This window comes from Schistocerca gregaria, chromosome 7 (assembly GCF_023897955.1).
Source record: "Schistocerca gregaria isolate iqSchGreg1 chromosome 7, iqSchGreg1.2, whole genome shotgun sequence".
In the NCBI taxonomy this organism is placed as follows: Eukaryota; Metazoa; Arthropoda; class Insecta; order Orthoptera; family Acrididae; genus Schistocerca; species Schistocerca gregaria.
In genome coordinates, this window is record NC_064926.1 from 510721893 (window position 1) to 510739044 (window position 17152).

The following is a 17152-nucleotide window of genomic DNA, read 5'->3' on the forward strand; positions in this document are numbered from 1 at the left end:
ATGCAGCTTCAACACGATACCACAGTTCATTAAGAGTTGTGACTGGCGTAGTGTGACGAGCCAGTTGCTCGACCACCACTGACCAGACGTTTTCAGTTGGGGAGAGATCTGGAGAATGTGCTGACGAGGGCAGCAGTCGAACATTATCTGTATCCAGAAAGGCCCGTACATGACCTGCAACATAGGTCGTGCATTATACTGCTGAAATGTAGGGTTTCGCAAGGATCGAATGAAGGGTAGAGCCACGGGTCGTAATACATCTGAAATGTAACGTCCACTGTTCAAAGTGCCGTCACTGCGAACAAGAGGTGACTGAGACGTGTAACCAATGGCACCCCATACCATCACGTCGGGCGATACGCCAGCATGTCGACGACGAATACACGCTTCCAATGTGCGTTCACCGCAATGTCGTCAAACACGGATGCCACCACCATGATGCTGTAAACAGAACCTGGATTCATCCGAGAAGATGACGTTTTGCCATTCGTGCACCCAGGTTCGTTGTTGAGTACACCATCGCTGGCGCTCCTGTCTGTGATGCAGCGTCAAGGGTAACCGCAGCCGTGGTGTCCGAGCGGTGCTGCAAACGTCGTCGAACTGTTCGTGCAGATGGTTGTTGTCGTCCAAACGTCCCCATCTGTTGAGTCAGGGATCGAGACTTGGCTGCACGATCCGTTACAGCCATGCGGATAAGATGCCTGTCATCTCGACTGCTAGTGATACGAGGCCGTTAGGATCCAGCACGGTGTTCCGTATTACCCTCCTGAACCCACCGATTCCATATTCTGCTAACAGTCATTGGATGTGGACCAACGCGAGCAGCAATGCCGCAATACGATAAACCGCAATCGCGATAGGCTACAATCCGACCTTTATCAAAGTAAGAAACGTGATGGTACGCTTTTCTCCTCGTTACACGAGGCATCACAACGTTTCACCAGGCAACGCCGGTCGACTGCTGTTTCTGTATGAGAAATCTGTTGGAAACTTTCCTCATTTCAGCTCGTTGTAGGTGTCGCCAATCTTGTGTGTATGCTCTGAAAAGCTAGTCATTTGCATATCACAGCATCTTCTTCCTGTCGGTTAAATTTCGCGTCCGTAGTACATCAACTTCGTGGTGAAGCAATTTTAATGTGCAGTAAGGATGCTAAAAGCTGCTTATGAGCTGTCTCCAACATAAATACTCTCATAGCCTCCTTAACAGACTAATTAACTTTAGTAAACATCGTCGCTACGACATCATGATTCCTAATCCTTACTAATGCTCGTCTCTATACTGACACCACCATCGATATGTGGGCAGTCGAAGTAGCTGCTCTCTCTCTCTTTTAAGACATTAATGAACAAATAATTAAAACGAATTACGTAACGATTTGTCTTTCGAAGTGATGGTAGAAACTTTTGACTAACTTTCGAAAAATAGTTCGCTATTGCAGTCATCAGAGTTGTCTCTTGACAGAGAATAAAACACGAACACAAGTTCACTGGGTAGTAATCAGCATGATGAATCGCTGTTGATTCACTACGCTGCAAATAGAATTAAGGCGGACATTCCTTTATTTGTTACACGAGCGGCCATCTCTCACGGCTTCACAATTGCCTGGGCGCTTCGAGACTAGCACCTCATTGACAATAGACGCTCTTTTCTTTTCACTTGCTATTGGCTCTGACGCGTTGTTCCCGCTGAGATGGATCTCTGAGCTGTTAGTAAGCTCCCCGTTAAGACGGAGGCGCGGTAATCGCTGAAACAAACAGCGGTCGCGCCGGATCGCACACACAAAGGAGCGCCTCAAAGAGCCGCTGAAAGACGGCGCAGACGGGGCGTGAAGGACAGCCGGTGACACGGCGGGCGCCGGCCGAGTGATGGCCGAAGGCGCCTTTGTGCGGCCGGCGCCCGCGTCACACGGCGACGGGCGGCAAAGCGGCGCCGGACGCCCGTCCGACGAAAGCTGTCGGCCGAGCACGTGCCACTAGGTGGCCTCCCAGCCAGGGAAACAGCCTCGTCTGCATCAACGTACACCACTACTGCACTAAGCGTTCCTCTCGTAATGCCCTAATGTTACCGTGATTCAGACTAAACTGATAAGCACACGTCCACGCTGCACACACACATACACGTGATTCATAGGAACCATTGCTATCCATCAACAGTCACACTAGACGGGCTACTTCAGCTGCGCGAATGACATAGTCTCTATACTCAGTTTACGACCAACTAGGCATGAAAATGTTTGGAGCGGTTGTGTGTCTGGCTGCTGGAGTACGGTGCATTGCAAACTTTCACTCATCTTGTGGTGAATTTCTTCTTACAAGCACACCTCCTTAAAGTAAATGACAAGCAGATCTCAGTCGGAAAAAGCTATAGAAAAAGAGGTGTACACATCGTAATCTCAAGCAGCACTAAAATTGTTTTCTCGGTGGAAGGAATAGTTACATGAAAGTATATGTGGGTGGGAGGAGTATATAGAGCGTCTATACAAGAGCGATGTACTTAAGCACAATATTATGTAAATGGAAGAGGTTGTAGATGAAGATGAAATGGGAGATATGATGCTACGTGAAGAGTTTGACAGGACTCTGAAAGACCTGAGTCGAAACAAGGCCCCAGGGGTAGACAACATTCCATTAGAACTACTGACGGCCTTGGGAGAGCCAGTCCTGACAAAACTCTACCATCTGGTGAGCAAGATGTATGAGACAGGCGAAATACGCTCAGACTTCAAGAAGAATACACTAATTCCAATCCCAAAGAAAGCAGGTGTTTACAGATCTGAAAATTACCAAACTATCAGTTTAGTAAGTAACAGCTGCAAAATACTAACGCGAATTCTTTACAGACGAATGGAAAAACTGGTAGAAGCCGACCTCGGAAAAGATCAGGTTGGAATCCGTAGAAATGTTGGAACACGTGAGGCAATACTGACCTTACGATTTATCTTAGAAGAAAGATTAAGGAAAGGCAAACCTACGTTTATAGCATTTGTAGACTTACAGAAAGCTGTTGACTGGAATACTGTCCTTCAAATTCTAAAGGTAGCAGGGGTAAAATACAGGGAGCGAAAGGCTATTTACAATTTGTACGGAAACCAGATGGCAGTTATAAGAGTCGAGGGGCACGAAAGGGAAGCAGTGGTTAGGAAGGGAGTGAGAAAGGGTTGTAACCTCTCCCCGATGCTATTCAATCTGTGTATTGAGCAAGCAGTAAAGGAAACAAAAGAAAAATTCGGAGTACGTATTAAAATCCATGGAGAAGAAATAAAAACTTTGAGGTTCGCCGATGACATTGCAATTCTATCAGAAACAGCAAAGGACTTGGAATAGCAGTCGAACGGAATGGATAGTGTCTTGAAAGGAGGATATAAGATGAAAATCAACAAAAGCAAAAGGAGGATAATGGAATGTAGTCAAATTAAATCGGGTGATGATGAGAGAATTAGATTAGGAAATGAGACACTTAAAGTAGTAAAGGAGTTTTGCTATTTAGGAAGTAAAATAACTGATGATGGTCGAAGTAGAGAGGATATAAAATGTAGACTGGCAATGGCAAGGAAAGCGTTTCTGAAGAAGAGAAATTTGTTAACATCGAATATAGATTTATGTATCAGGAAGTCGTTTCTGAAAGTATTTGTTTGGAGTGTAGCCATGTATGGAAGTGGAACATGGACGATAACTAGTTTGGACAAGAAGAGAATAGAAGCTTTTGAAATGTGGTGCTACAGAAGAATACTGAAGATAAGGTGGATAGATCACGCAACTAATGAGGAGGTATTGAATAGGATTGGGGAGAAGAGAAGTTTGTGGCACAACTTCACCAGAAGAAGGGATCGGTTGGTAGGACATGTTTTGAGGCATCAAGGGATCACAAATTTAGTATTGGAGGGCAGGTGGAGGGTAAAAATCGTAGAGGGAGAGCAAGAGGTGAATACACTAAGCAGATTCAGAAGGATGTAAGCTGCAGTATGTGCTGGGAGATGAAGCAGCTTGCACAGGATAGAGTAGCATGGAGAGCTGCATCAAACCAGTCTCAGGACTGAAGACCACAACAACAACGACAGGACAGAACGGCAAACTTGATCCTCTGTACCTTACGAACGGGTAAATATATCAAGAAAATTTTCATTGCCTTTTGATATCGGGATCTTAGAAATATATCGTAAAAATTTCTGCCCTTTGCTATGGGTAGCCGCCCTGGAGTCCTCGGCAAGGCCTTGGTCCGTTGGCGACTGCAAACGTACAGCATAAAAATTCTTAAGTAGTAGGAAGTGGATAATAATCACACTTTTTTACCCTGTACTGCTTGGAAGCGACACTAAGACAATCCTTCAGTTGGGTATACAAATGGTAACTAGCGCAGTGGTCATTCAAAACACTTGACCTTTTTTTATCACCAATAGAAACTGAAACATGAGCATGCGAAAACCTTGTTTTTATACGCACCATATTGAAACATATTGGTAAGCATGTAGGCGCATGCGCACCGATTTATTCAGTACAGTAATGAAGACCTGGGAAATCTTGTCACGTATGGGAGCCAGTCTTAAGCGTCAGAAATCTTTGGGATGTGACTGCAGAAGTTGCTCCCATTGTGTGACAAATTCTCAATTCCGATGAAGACTTTTTGTGAAGTTGGTCAACGCCTGCGGTACCTGTTGCATTAGATGTTTCGAGGCAACTACGTTTTGTTTTTGCAAACTGATCTCGAAGGAACTGTTTTTCGATGCTCCGTGTCTAACTAAAACATCTTCATTGACTACAAACTCATGTTAAGTTTTGGTCCAATAAGGAAGGAAGATTAGGGTTTAACGTCCAGTCGAAATAAATGTCATTATAAATGTCATTAGAGATGGACCATAAGGTCGTATTGTTTCAAAAATGAGGAAGTTCGATGTACCCTTCCAAGAGAACCCACCGAGTTTTTGCCTGGAACGATTTGGGGAAATCATGGACAACATGCAGGATGGTCTGACGGAGAATTTAACCGTCGTCCTCCCGGCGCAATAAGTAGCTAATTACAGCTGTAAGTAGGCTGTTTAGGTTTTTTTTATTGGTAACGCCGCCACCACGTAGCGCTCTGTATAAAAATCACTGGCTGTGCCGTGTGCAGTCTGTGGCTGGTTTGCATTGTTGTCTGCCATTTTAGTGTTGGGCAGCGGCAGCTGGATGCTAACAGCGCGTAGCGTTGCTCAGTTGGAAGTGAGCCGCAAGCAGTGGTGGACGTGGGGAGAGAGATGGCGGAGTTTTGAAATTTGTGAGAATTGGTGTCATGAACTGATATATATATTATGACTATTAAGGTAAATACATTGTTTGTAGTCTATTAAAATCTTTCATTCGCTAACTATGCCTATCAGTAGTTAGTGCCTTCAGTAGTTTGAATCTTTTATTTAGCTGGCAGTAGTGGTGCCCGCTGTATTGCAGTAGTTCGAGTAACGAAGATTTTTTTGTGAGGTAAGTGATTTGTGAAAGGTATAGGTTAATGTTAGTCAGGGCCATTCTTTTGTAGGGATTTTTGAAAGCCAGATTGCGTTGCGCTAAAACTATTGTGTGTCAGTTTAAGCACAGTCGTGTATAATTGTTCTAAGGGGACGTTTCACAGCAGTGATGAATTATTTTGGTGCTTAATTCTCCAAGAACTTGCTGTTGTGTGATACATTCGTTAGTAATGAAAGTATCGCTACGGTATTTGTAATCACATGCGCCGCTTCTATCATCTGCATAATGAGGTGTTGGATACAGGACGAGTTGAGACTGAACCATAGTTAATTTCACCTTTGTTTCGGCGTTTGTTACCAGTTTCGGAAACTTCCTTTTGGTTTGAACATTTCCTCGGCAGCATTCATTCGCGGGCTAAATTCCATATTACCTGAGCTCTTAAAACGTCACATCACCTTATATGTGGACGATATTCTGATAGCAGAAGCCTCATGGGAACAACATAATCGCATCCTCAACAGCGTGTTACATATTTTTGCAGAATCTGGAATTACAGTTAACTTGGAAAAGTCTGAATTCGGTAGGACAAAAGTGAAGTTTTTGGGACATATTATTTCTTCTGAAGGCATCCAGCCGGATCCTGAAAAGTTAGAAGCAATCAGAGCCATTCCAGGTCCATCCACAAAAAAACAAGTCCGCAGTTTTCTAGGTCTCGTAAATTTTTACCGTCGTTTTCTGAATATGCAAATTCTAGTTACACCAAAACTTTGTTCTCTCACTGGAAAAAATACTATTTGGAACTGGGACGAACAAGCACAGTTGGAATTCAATTCTTTCAAAGAATCGTTACTTAACGCGCCAATACTAGCTCATCCAGATCTCTCACAAGATTTTTGCCTTAGCACGGATTCTTCTAAAGTCGGTCTTGGTGGCCATTTATTTCAAGAAGCCAAAGAAAATGACATTACTGTTCAGAAAACCATTGCTTTCGCTAGCCGAGCGCTAACAAAATCTGAAAAAATTATTCCGTTACTGAATTAGAAGCTTTTAGCTATCGTTTGGGCATTTAACAAATTCCGTTTCTTTCTTTATGATAAACACGTAAAAGTATACAGTGACCATTGTGCATTACAATTTCTTATGTCTTCAAAATTAAATCATGACAGGTTAAAACGTTGGGCATTGTTTCTGCAAGAATTCCACTTCATAATAGTCTACATTCCCGGCAAGGAGAACATTGTTGCGGACGCACTGTCACGCGCACCGGCTGGGCTCGAGAAAAGTAACACAGAAAGCAACCTCGAGAGAAATTTCAGTATTCTTTACATTCCGAAAGCCGCCTTTGAAAACTTCTTCACCACATCTTTAAAGGACATTATTCATGAACAAGATAAAGATCCGATTTGGAAATATATCAAAAGCAAATGGCATGAAAAGACACACACACAGATTCGGCATTATTATCTGGTTAGAAACAACATACTGTTCAAACGATGCACTGTTGATGACAAGCTATGGGTACTTTGCATTTCAGACGATTTTGTTAATAAGCTCATTTGGTACATTCATTTCAGCTTTGCACATTTTGGTCCACGAAAATGTTATCATATTCTTCGAACGACTTGTTATTTTAACGATATGGAAAAGAGAATTCGAAGAGTCTTGTCTATTTGTAAACTTTGTCAAAAGGCGAAACCATCTACTGTCTCTCATCGTGCTCCATTGTTTCCTATCATTCCTTCTAAATTAAAAGAATTTGCTGCTGTTGATCTCTTGGGACCGCTTGTCAGAACATCTAATGGATTTTCGTACGTTCTAGTCGCTGTTGAACTTACTTCAAAATTTGTTTCTTTCACTCCGTTACGTAAAGCCACTGGACGCCTTTGTTAGAAATTTCTTACGTGAAGTTGGACACGTTAGTAAAGTAATTTCAGATAACGGACCGCAATTCAGATCTGCTGTTTGGTCACGCATGCTTCGTAACCATAAAATCAAATCTGTTTTTATTTCATTGTACTCACCACATTGTAACCCGTCTGAACGGATTATGAAAGAAATCAATAAGCTTTGCAGACTTTATTGTCACAGAAAGCATCAGCATTGGGACAGATATTTACACTTATTTCAAAACGTGCTGAATGAAATGCCTCATGACTCCACTGCTTTACCACCTGTTCTTGTACTGAAGAATGAAGAACCACCAAACAGAATTAGAGAGCTTGTACCTTTTCCGAATACACGTAAACTTCGACACAAAAACATAAATGATTTGGCTATTAAAAATATAAATTCTCCTGCAGACAAAAGGAAAAAATTACACGGTAAAGCAAATGCAAAGAAATTATATATTGGTCAGAAAGTTCTCATTAAAGCTCATCCATTGTCACATAAGAAGAAACACTTGAGTCAAAAATTCTTTCTAGTTTACAATGGACCTTACAGAATCCGACGTATACCACATGGTAATTGCGTTGAAGTTGAAACTCTGCGTACTAGGAAGAGTAAAGGTTTACACCACATTTCACATGTAAAACCGTTTATTGAAAGATAATCTGCTTTTTAACTTTGTCTTTGCCATAAAACATTTCACTTCACATTTCTAGTATGCTTTGTCACACTGAGAAACTGTTAACATGCAACAATGTTTGAAGTTTACTATCCAGTCTAGAACCTACGGAACATATTTAGACAGTATTTACGAGTGCATTGTTATAGTGAACAGACATCACTGTGTTATTGCGTGTGTACATTCTTGCTTGTTAGTTGCACGATTACGTAATGACTATAAGGCTCACATACTTAGAACATTTACCAGTATTGCTAATGAGATTTTAATGCAACATTTTGGTTTACTTGAAAATACATTCTGTATTTAAGGTACTTTCTGTGAGATACCAGATGACACAGTGGTTAGTTTATGTGACAGCTACACGATTTTATCACGACGCTACTAATGAGTGACAATTTACAATGTTGCTTTTGCAGTTTATCTGTTTTATATCTGCACAGTTTTTCTGAATTTTTCTGGAAAGTAAAACATGTTTTAGTAGTAACGTTTGTGGTATAGCTACAATGAGACAGCCCTTTCTGTAGCACAACAATACGTACAGTACTGTACTTACTTCATCACGGCAATAAGCGTAATAACTAAGATATCTGTACTCAAAGCATTTCAATTTCGTTAATCATGAGGTAAGTACATTGCCTTCTGCAGTACTTAGCTTTCGGAGGACAATAACTACGACACTTCCACAGAGATTGTCTTACAGCAAGACGCACATTTAGCGCTACAGGACAGGTATTAAACTATTCATTTTTCAACATATTTGAATTACAAAGAAAGTTTTCCGTGATACATTTCATTCCATTGCTGTAATCTGTAACACCTGAGGATATAATTACATTATTCCTCAGGGGGGTACACGCTTACTTTGTGTACCATGTGTTTGGCAAGCACAAGGAGCCCTAGCTAATATGGTATTTGTTTATACAACTTTACACATCGGTACCATATTTCTCTAACACATAAATTACACAGCTATCTGATCATTTAACTGAGAGAGACAAACATTTACTTTACTACATCAGTGACAAATGTTTACGTAAATACACCATTGGATAACTTCACACTTACGAAGTTGTATTTTGTCTGTACTTTGTGAACTGTTCATACTTTTTCAGAACCATTGTGATACTATGAGAGCTTTGAATGATGTATTTGGTATGGGGTCATGATTTTAAAGCACGTTTGAGGTAGATGACACTTTTGACATGAGCACAGATTTTTTTTTAGGTTTTGAAATAGGAAGCCACGACGATTTTGAGATTTGGCTGAGGTTTTATGATGTTATGATGACGATGTGTATTACGCTGTTGTGGTGTGTTTATGATCAATAGGCTGATGCTATGTGAGGAATTTGATTTTGCTATGTATTTCTTATGATTAAATATTGAACAAGTGTCGACAAATATGTATATGTGTAATAAAGCAAGGAATAATGAGTAGTGGTTAGGGACTCTGGTTTGTGCAAAAGGTTGTTGGAAACCAAGAATCGTACTTTAAGAGTTATGAAATGTATGTAAATGCGTGAATGTATTACAATGCCGATGAAAATTTTTTGGACACTATTATATTTAAAGGATTTTGTTTCTACAGATTTGTAACGCAAATTCTCAACCTGTGAAAATATTTTTATATGTGACTGTCACTGTAGCGGAAACTGATGTCGTAAATTTTTCAGTAAGAAAGGTAAGTGACCACCTGCACGTAATGCGTCGTGGATACCCAGCTGCGCGACAGGCGTCTGGAAAAAAAGCCATTGGTGTGTGCCTTTCAGAGGCACAGGTAAAAAAAAAGGGGGCTATTATCCTCGCTATTGACATTTCTTTGTAGAAAGCGTCGCAAATACGACACGCTCAAACCTGAAAACATATGATTACACTTTGGAGTACTCAATTTATGATATTTACTGAAATGAAATGATGAGAAACATTCCATGTCTATTGTCTTGCTAGTTGAAAGATTGTTTACTGCACTATGAAAAGGCAATAGGCTAAGCGAATGACGTTTCACGCTTGCTTAGACTATTTTGTTGAATATCTAGTTTCTAGCTGCCCTGCAGTATTGGTTAAAGTAAAATTTTATAGATGTACTAATATAAATATTTTATGCCTACAGACCCAGTAAAGACTAACTTCGTGATATACTTCCAAAAAAATGAGGGAGCACAAAAAGACATTGCCCTTCACAGGAACTGCATACATAATTTTCTTTTCAAGTACTTGGTAATTTATTTCATTGAATAAGTAGTGGTGCACCATTTTAATTGCATAGACATTAATATGTGAATAGACATTGTCCTTATCTGCATAGTTGTCTTTAGTGTAACATTTTTTCTACTTGAGCTTTGTCATGTTTAGGTATAAGTTATAGCATTTGCTGCGGCTGTTTGCCATTCATAGTGCTACTGAATGTCACTTTTTATTACTAGGTTAAGCAAATTTTATTACTGATTTATTTTTCTTGTTTGCTGTGCATTGCCTTATATTAGTTGTAATATTGCTGCCTTTTTTTGCCAATTTCCATATTTTTTATCATTGCTGTTTGTGTTAATTGTTTTGTGCTGCTGCATTGCCTCGTCCCTTAATTTAGCATCTGAGCTTAGTAGATTTTAACTTAGCTTAAGAGGGGGTAGACTATATAAGAAACTAACTATGATGATTTGGAAGAAATGCATTGAGAAGCTATAAGAAAATGGTTTGGCTATAAGAAAATGATTTGGCCAAAAAAGTAGTGTACAGTGGAGAAAAACTATTTTTGAAAGAGGATGTGAAAAAAATACAGAAAGAATGCTTGGATAGGATATTTTTGGTGGAAAATAATGTTGAGATACGACGAAAGATCTACAGAATGAAGTTTTCGGTTGGACCGCAGTACCAAATGTTACCCGGAAAACAAACCCTGTTTTTTCCTTTTGTGTTATCCCACTATGTTTTTGTGTATCCTTGTGCATTTGTTTTCTTCCTGCCTCTGTGTACTGTTTCATAGAATTTTTTTCTCTTCTAATACTAAGCTACATTCACTATGATGAGGAATAATGTTATCCTCAAATATAATTTGCATTTAATAACATGTTATTTACTTGGTAAAGATGTTTACACATTATTTATTCAGTTTTGTTCTAATACTCATTTGTGAAGTTGATGTTTCAAAAGTTATTCTGATCTTTTATGTATGAACTTATGTCGTAATTTTGTAACACTGATGTATTTGCTATTTCGATTCTTTTGTAAAGCCCGTACTACTGCTAATGTTATCTGTATTGTTATGTTCTTTTATGATGTATTTTGAACCTTTGTTATTGTATTCTTATGTTATAAAATTGTAATTGACACCAGTTCATCAAATTAAGTAACTTGTAAATTACATTTCACTGCTCATGTTTCTGTTGGTCATAGTATATGGACAATATGTGAGAAGTAGGGACTGATAGTGTTTGCACGTGTGTTAATAATTCAGTAAGGGACTGGATAACAGCATTGCTGCTTGTAAGGACATTTCAAAACAATTTTTGTGAGTGCACAAGTGGTGGTTATGGACTTGCTATATTATCCGCAAGACTCTTCAATGGTGATTGTGCACCTGCACAGTCAAACAGATGGCTGCTGGCCTTCTCTACAAGGACTACAGTGGGTCTACACCTTTGACGACCCACCGATACCATTATTTCTACAAGGACTGCAGTGGGTCTGCACCTCTGGTGGCCCACCAATACCGTAATCTCTACCAGGACTACAATGGGTCTACTCTGTCACGACCTACCTAACAATATTCTTGAAAACTTCGACTGACTCTGCTGTGGGTTTGCTCTGTTGTGCCCCATTACCTGTCTGCATGTCAAGAGTCAGCACTGTCTTTCTGTTGGAAGGACAACACTACTTCTTCAAGACTGCATGGAAATCCACTACTTCCGTGTGCATTTTCTTTTACTACTCAGACTTTGAGAAAAACACTGCAATTTTACTTTGATGAATGATCAGGACTGTCTTTATGGACTGTGAGAAAATTTTAGCTTTTGACCAACATTGTATCAATAAGTGTGTGCATTTCATTTCTTTGTCATTGTAATTATGAAAAAATTTTTCAAATCTGTATTGGCCACTGCCCAAAACAATTTGTAAATTTTTTTGTGGGGAGCATGAGGGCTATGTAAGTAGGCTGTTTAGGTTTTTTTATTGGTAACGCCGCCGCCACGTAGCGCTCTGTATAAAAATCACTGGCTGTGCCGTGTGCAGTCTGTGGCTGGTTTGCATTGTTGTCTGCCATTGTAGTGTTGGGCAGCGGCAGCTGGATACTAACAGCGCGTAGCGTTGCTCAGTTGGAAGTGAGCCGCAAGCAGTGGTGGACGTGGGGAGAGAGATGGCGGAGTTTTGAAATTTGTGAGAATTGGTGTCATGAACTGATATATATATTATGACTATTAAGGTAAATACATTTTTGTACTCTATTAAAATCTTTCATTCGCTAACTATGCCTATCAGTAGTTAGTGCCTTCAGTAGTTTGAATCTTTTATTTAGCTGGCAGTAGTGGTGCTCGTTGTATTGCAGTAGTTCGAGTAACGAAGATTTTTTTGTGAGGTAAGTGATTTGTGAAAGGTATAGATTAATGTTAGTCAGGGCCATTCTTTTGTAGGGATTTTTGAAAGTCAGATTGCGTTGCGCTAAAACTATTGTGTGTCAGTTTAAGCACAGTCGTGTACAATTGTTCTAAGGGGACGTTTCACAGCAGTGATGAATTATTTTGATGCTTAATTCTCCAAGAACTTGCTGTTGTGTGATACATTCGTAAGTAATGAAAGTATCGCTACGGTATTTGTAATCACATGCGCCGCCTCTATCATCTGCATAATGAGGTGTTGGATACAGGACGAGTTGAGACTGAACCATAGTTAATTTCACCTTTGAACAATAGACAGCGGTTCAGAAGGCACACCTACTGTTCTTGAGAACAGTTTCGTAACAGACCCTGTATCTGAGGACCTAATTCTTGAAGAAACTGGTGCATAGGGAAAATTTCCTAGAAAAATTGGTAGTACATGTCATGTAGAATTTTCATGTACGATGCTAATGTTTGTCAGCAGAAGAGGCATTAGTCGCAGTTTTTGGTTCAGTAATAGATTGCAGACACCGTTTGGCGTTAATCAGCTGATGGGTGAGCGGCAGTGGCCTATTGATCCTGAGATCATGTTGACCACCACGCATCGCAAACGTAATCCACTAATCACTGTTGATGTTACTGAGATGTTTGTTTACCTCTGCTGATTACGCGATGACCCCATTACTGCTGTAATCTCCCACAGCTGTGAATTAGCATACGTCACACAGTGTCTGTTTGCGCTGATACTGACCCACGTCCGACGCCGACGATGGCTTCAGCCTGTCCGGCGGTTTTGACCTTTGAGACGCATGGTACACCAGTGTCCTGCACATACGGTAACAACAAAGGCCTAATTTAGCGCCTTAACTTACACTGGGCAGTCAAATAGTCACCATCGTCTAGTTCTTCATCCATTCGCCACAAGAACAGTAGCGATTCGACGACCTGTATATCAGCTGTAGGTCGGATGATGTGTGGTCACCGATATCGACTAGAAGGTGCGGGATGTACTGATAGCTACTGACCAGATCAGCCTTTCTTTAAGCCCCACCGGCGAACAGTCGAGGTAGAATCTAACGAATTTGTGGACTATTCGAGCTAATTCTACGTACTTAGAAGCATCACCACACGTGGCATATGGATTGAGACGCGTGTTATCCTCTTGGAGAATGATATCAGAGTTTACATCTGTGGATACATATATACTCCGCAAGACACTCTGCAGTGCTTGACAGGCGGTACTTCATACCAACATTATCCATTAGCTTGCCTATATCATTCGCGTATTTAAGTGGAAAAAACAACTTTATATGACTCTTTGTGTACCCAAGTCTGCCTTACTTATTCTTATGATCAATACACGAAATACATTATGATGGCAGCAAAATAAATACAGAGCCCTTCCCCTTCCCAAAAGCAAATAGGGTGAGGGAAAAATGACTACCTTTATGCCACCATGTGAGCCCCAATTTCTCTTAACTTCGTGGGCCTTATGTGAAACGTATGTTAGTGGCAGTAGAATCGTTCTACAGTCAGCTTCAAATGCCGCTTCTTTAAAATTCCTCAATAATGCTCCTCGAAAATAACATCACCTTCCCTCCACGGATTCCCATTTGAGCATCCGAAGAATCTCCGTGATACTTGCGTGTTGTTTGAACCTACTGGTAACAAATCTAGAAGCTCACCTATGAACAGCTTCGATGTCTTCCTTTAATCCGATCTGGTGCTGATCACAAGCAGTTGAGGAGCATTCAAGAATGGATTGTATTGGTGTCCTATATGACAGGCTCCTTTACAGATGAACCACACTTTAGTAAAATTTTCCCAGTCAATCGAAGTCGATCATTCGAGTTCCCTACTCTAATTACACTCCTGGAAATTGAAATAAGAACACCGTGAAATCATTGTCCCAGGAAGGGGAAACTTTATTGACACATTCCTGGGGTCAGATACGTCACATGATCACACTGACAGAACCACAGGCACATAGACACAGGCAACAGAGCATGCACAATGTCGGCACTAGTACAGTGTATATCCACCTTTCGCAGCAATGCAGGCTGCTATTCTCCCATGGAGACGATCGTAGAGATGCTGGATGTAGTCCTGTGGAACGGCTTGCCATGCCATTTCCACCTGGCGCCTCAGTTGGACCAGCGTTCGTGCTGGACGTGCAGACCGCGTGAGACGACGCTTCATCCAGTCCCAAACATGCTCAATGGGGGACACATCCGGAGATCATGCTGGCCAGGGTAGTTGACTTACACCTTCTAGAGCACGTTGGGTGGCACGGGATACATGCGGACGTGCATTGCCCAGTTGGAACAGCAAGTTCCCTTTCCGGTCTAGGAATGGTAGAACGATGGGTTCGATGACGGTTTGGATGTACCGTGCACTATTCAGTGTCCCCTCGACGATCACCAGAGGTGTACGGCCAGTGTAGGAGATCGCTCCCCACACCATGATGCCGGGTGTTGGCCCTGTGTGCCTCGGTCGTATGCAGTCCTGATTGTCGCGCTCACCTGCACGGCGCCAAACACGCATACGACCATCATTGGCACCAAGGCAGAAGCGACTCTCATCGCTGAAGACGACACGTCTCCATTCGTCCCTCCATTCACGCCTGTCGCGACACCACTGGAGGCGGGCTGCACGATGTTGGGGCGTGAGCGGAAGACGGCCTAACGGTGTGCAGGACCGTAGCCCAGCTTCATGGAGACGGTTGCGAATGGTCCTCGCTGATACCCCAGGAGCAACAGTGTCCCTAATTTGCTGGGAAGTGGCGGTGCGGTCCCCTACGGCACTGCGTAGGATCCTACGGTCTTGGCGTTCATCCGTGCATCGTTGCGGTCCGGTCCCAGGTTGACGGGCACGTGCACCTTCCGTCGACCACTGGCGACAACATCGATGTACTGTGGAGACCTCACGCCTCACGTGTTGAGCAATTCGGCGGTACGTCCACCCGGCCTCCCGCATGCCCACTATACGCCCTCGCTCAAAGTCCGTCAACTGCATATACGGTTCACGTCCACGCTGTCGCGGCATGCTACCAGTGTTAAAGACTGCGATGGAGCTCCTTATGCCACGGCAAACTGGCTGACACTGACGGCGGCGGTGCACAAATGCTGCGCAGCTAGCGCCATTCTACGGCCAACACCTCGGTTCCTGGTGTGTCCGCTGTGCCGTGAGTGTGATCATTGCTTGTACAGCCCTCTCGCAGTGTCCGGAGCATGTATGGTGGGTCTGACACACCGGTGTCAATGTGTTCTTTTTTCCATTTCCAGGAGTGTATTACATGCTAGTTCAATTTCATAACGCTTCGCAACGTTACGCCTAGATATTTAATCGACGTGATTCCATCAATCACAATACTGTAATCGAATATTACGGGTTTGGTTTCCCTACTCATCTGCACTGACTGACATTTTGGTACATTTAGAGCTAGCTGCCGCTTACAACAAAAACTAAAACTTTTCTCTGAGTCGTCTTGTACCTTCCTACAGTCACTCAACGACGACACTTTTCCGTACACTACAGTATCATCAGCAAACAGCCGCAGAGTGCTGATGACCCAGTACACTAGATCATTCATGTATACAGAAAGTAACAGTGGTCCCGCCACACTTCCTTAGGACGATGCCCTTGTCTCTGATGAACTCAGCGTGCAGAACAATGACTGAATTCTGTTACTTTAGAAGTGTTCGAGACATTTACATATCTGGGAAACAATTCCGTGTTCTCTTACCCTCATTATGAGTCTGCAGTGGGGTAGGCGTCGAATACTTTTCGCAAATCTATTGATATACAATTTGCCTGTAGCCCTTCATCCATAGTTGGCGGAACATTATGGCAGAAAAGATCATGCTGATTTCGGGGCGAGCGTTTTTTAAAACCATGCTGACTCGTGGGCAGAACCCTTTCCGTCTCAACCAATTTTATGATATTCGAACTGAGAATATATTTAAGAATTCTGTAGCAGTGTCAAGGATACTGGTCTGTAATTATGTAGATCGGTTCTTTTTACCCTTCTTATATACAGGAGACCCTCCGATTCTTCCCATCCGCTTGGGACTTTCCTCTGGGCGAGAGACTGGCGATAGACACTAGATAAGTAAAGGGACAATACCGTAGAGTATCTTTGTAAAACATTACCTGGTTCATCCTTCTGCACAAATTACTGGAGACACAATCCCATCCGCGTGACTTACTTCTTATATGTGAGATGACGCTGTAACCCGTGTAGACACGTCTTTCTTATTTCGGCATGTTTTGATTACGAAATACACTACACTTTCAATGGATATGTTGATGCTGGTTGAAATCCGCCTCACACGAATGCAGCGATCCGCTTGAATCAGTCCTTCAACAAAAAACACTTTGCCATCTGCGTTGACCTCAAGTTGTCTCGCACATATCTTCTGCCTTTATCTGTTTTCTGGCACCAAAGCTTACCTAGTTTAGTGTCATTAAGGACACTTGGTACGGTTGTACAAGTTGGCGATGCACTGCAGGTGGGTTGATGGTTCAAATGGCTCTGAGCACTATAGGAGTTAACTTCT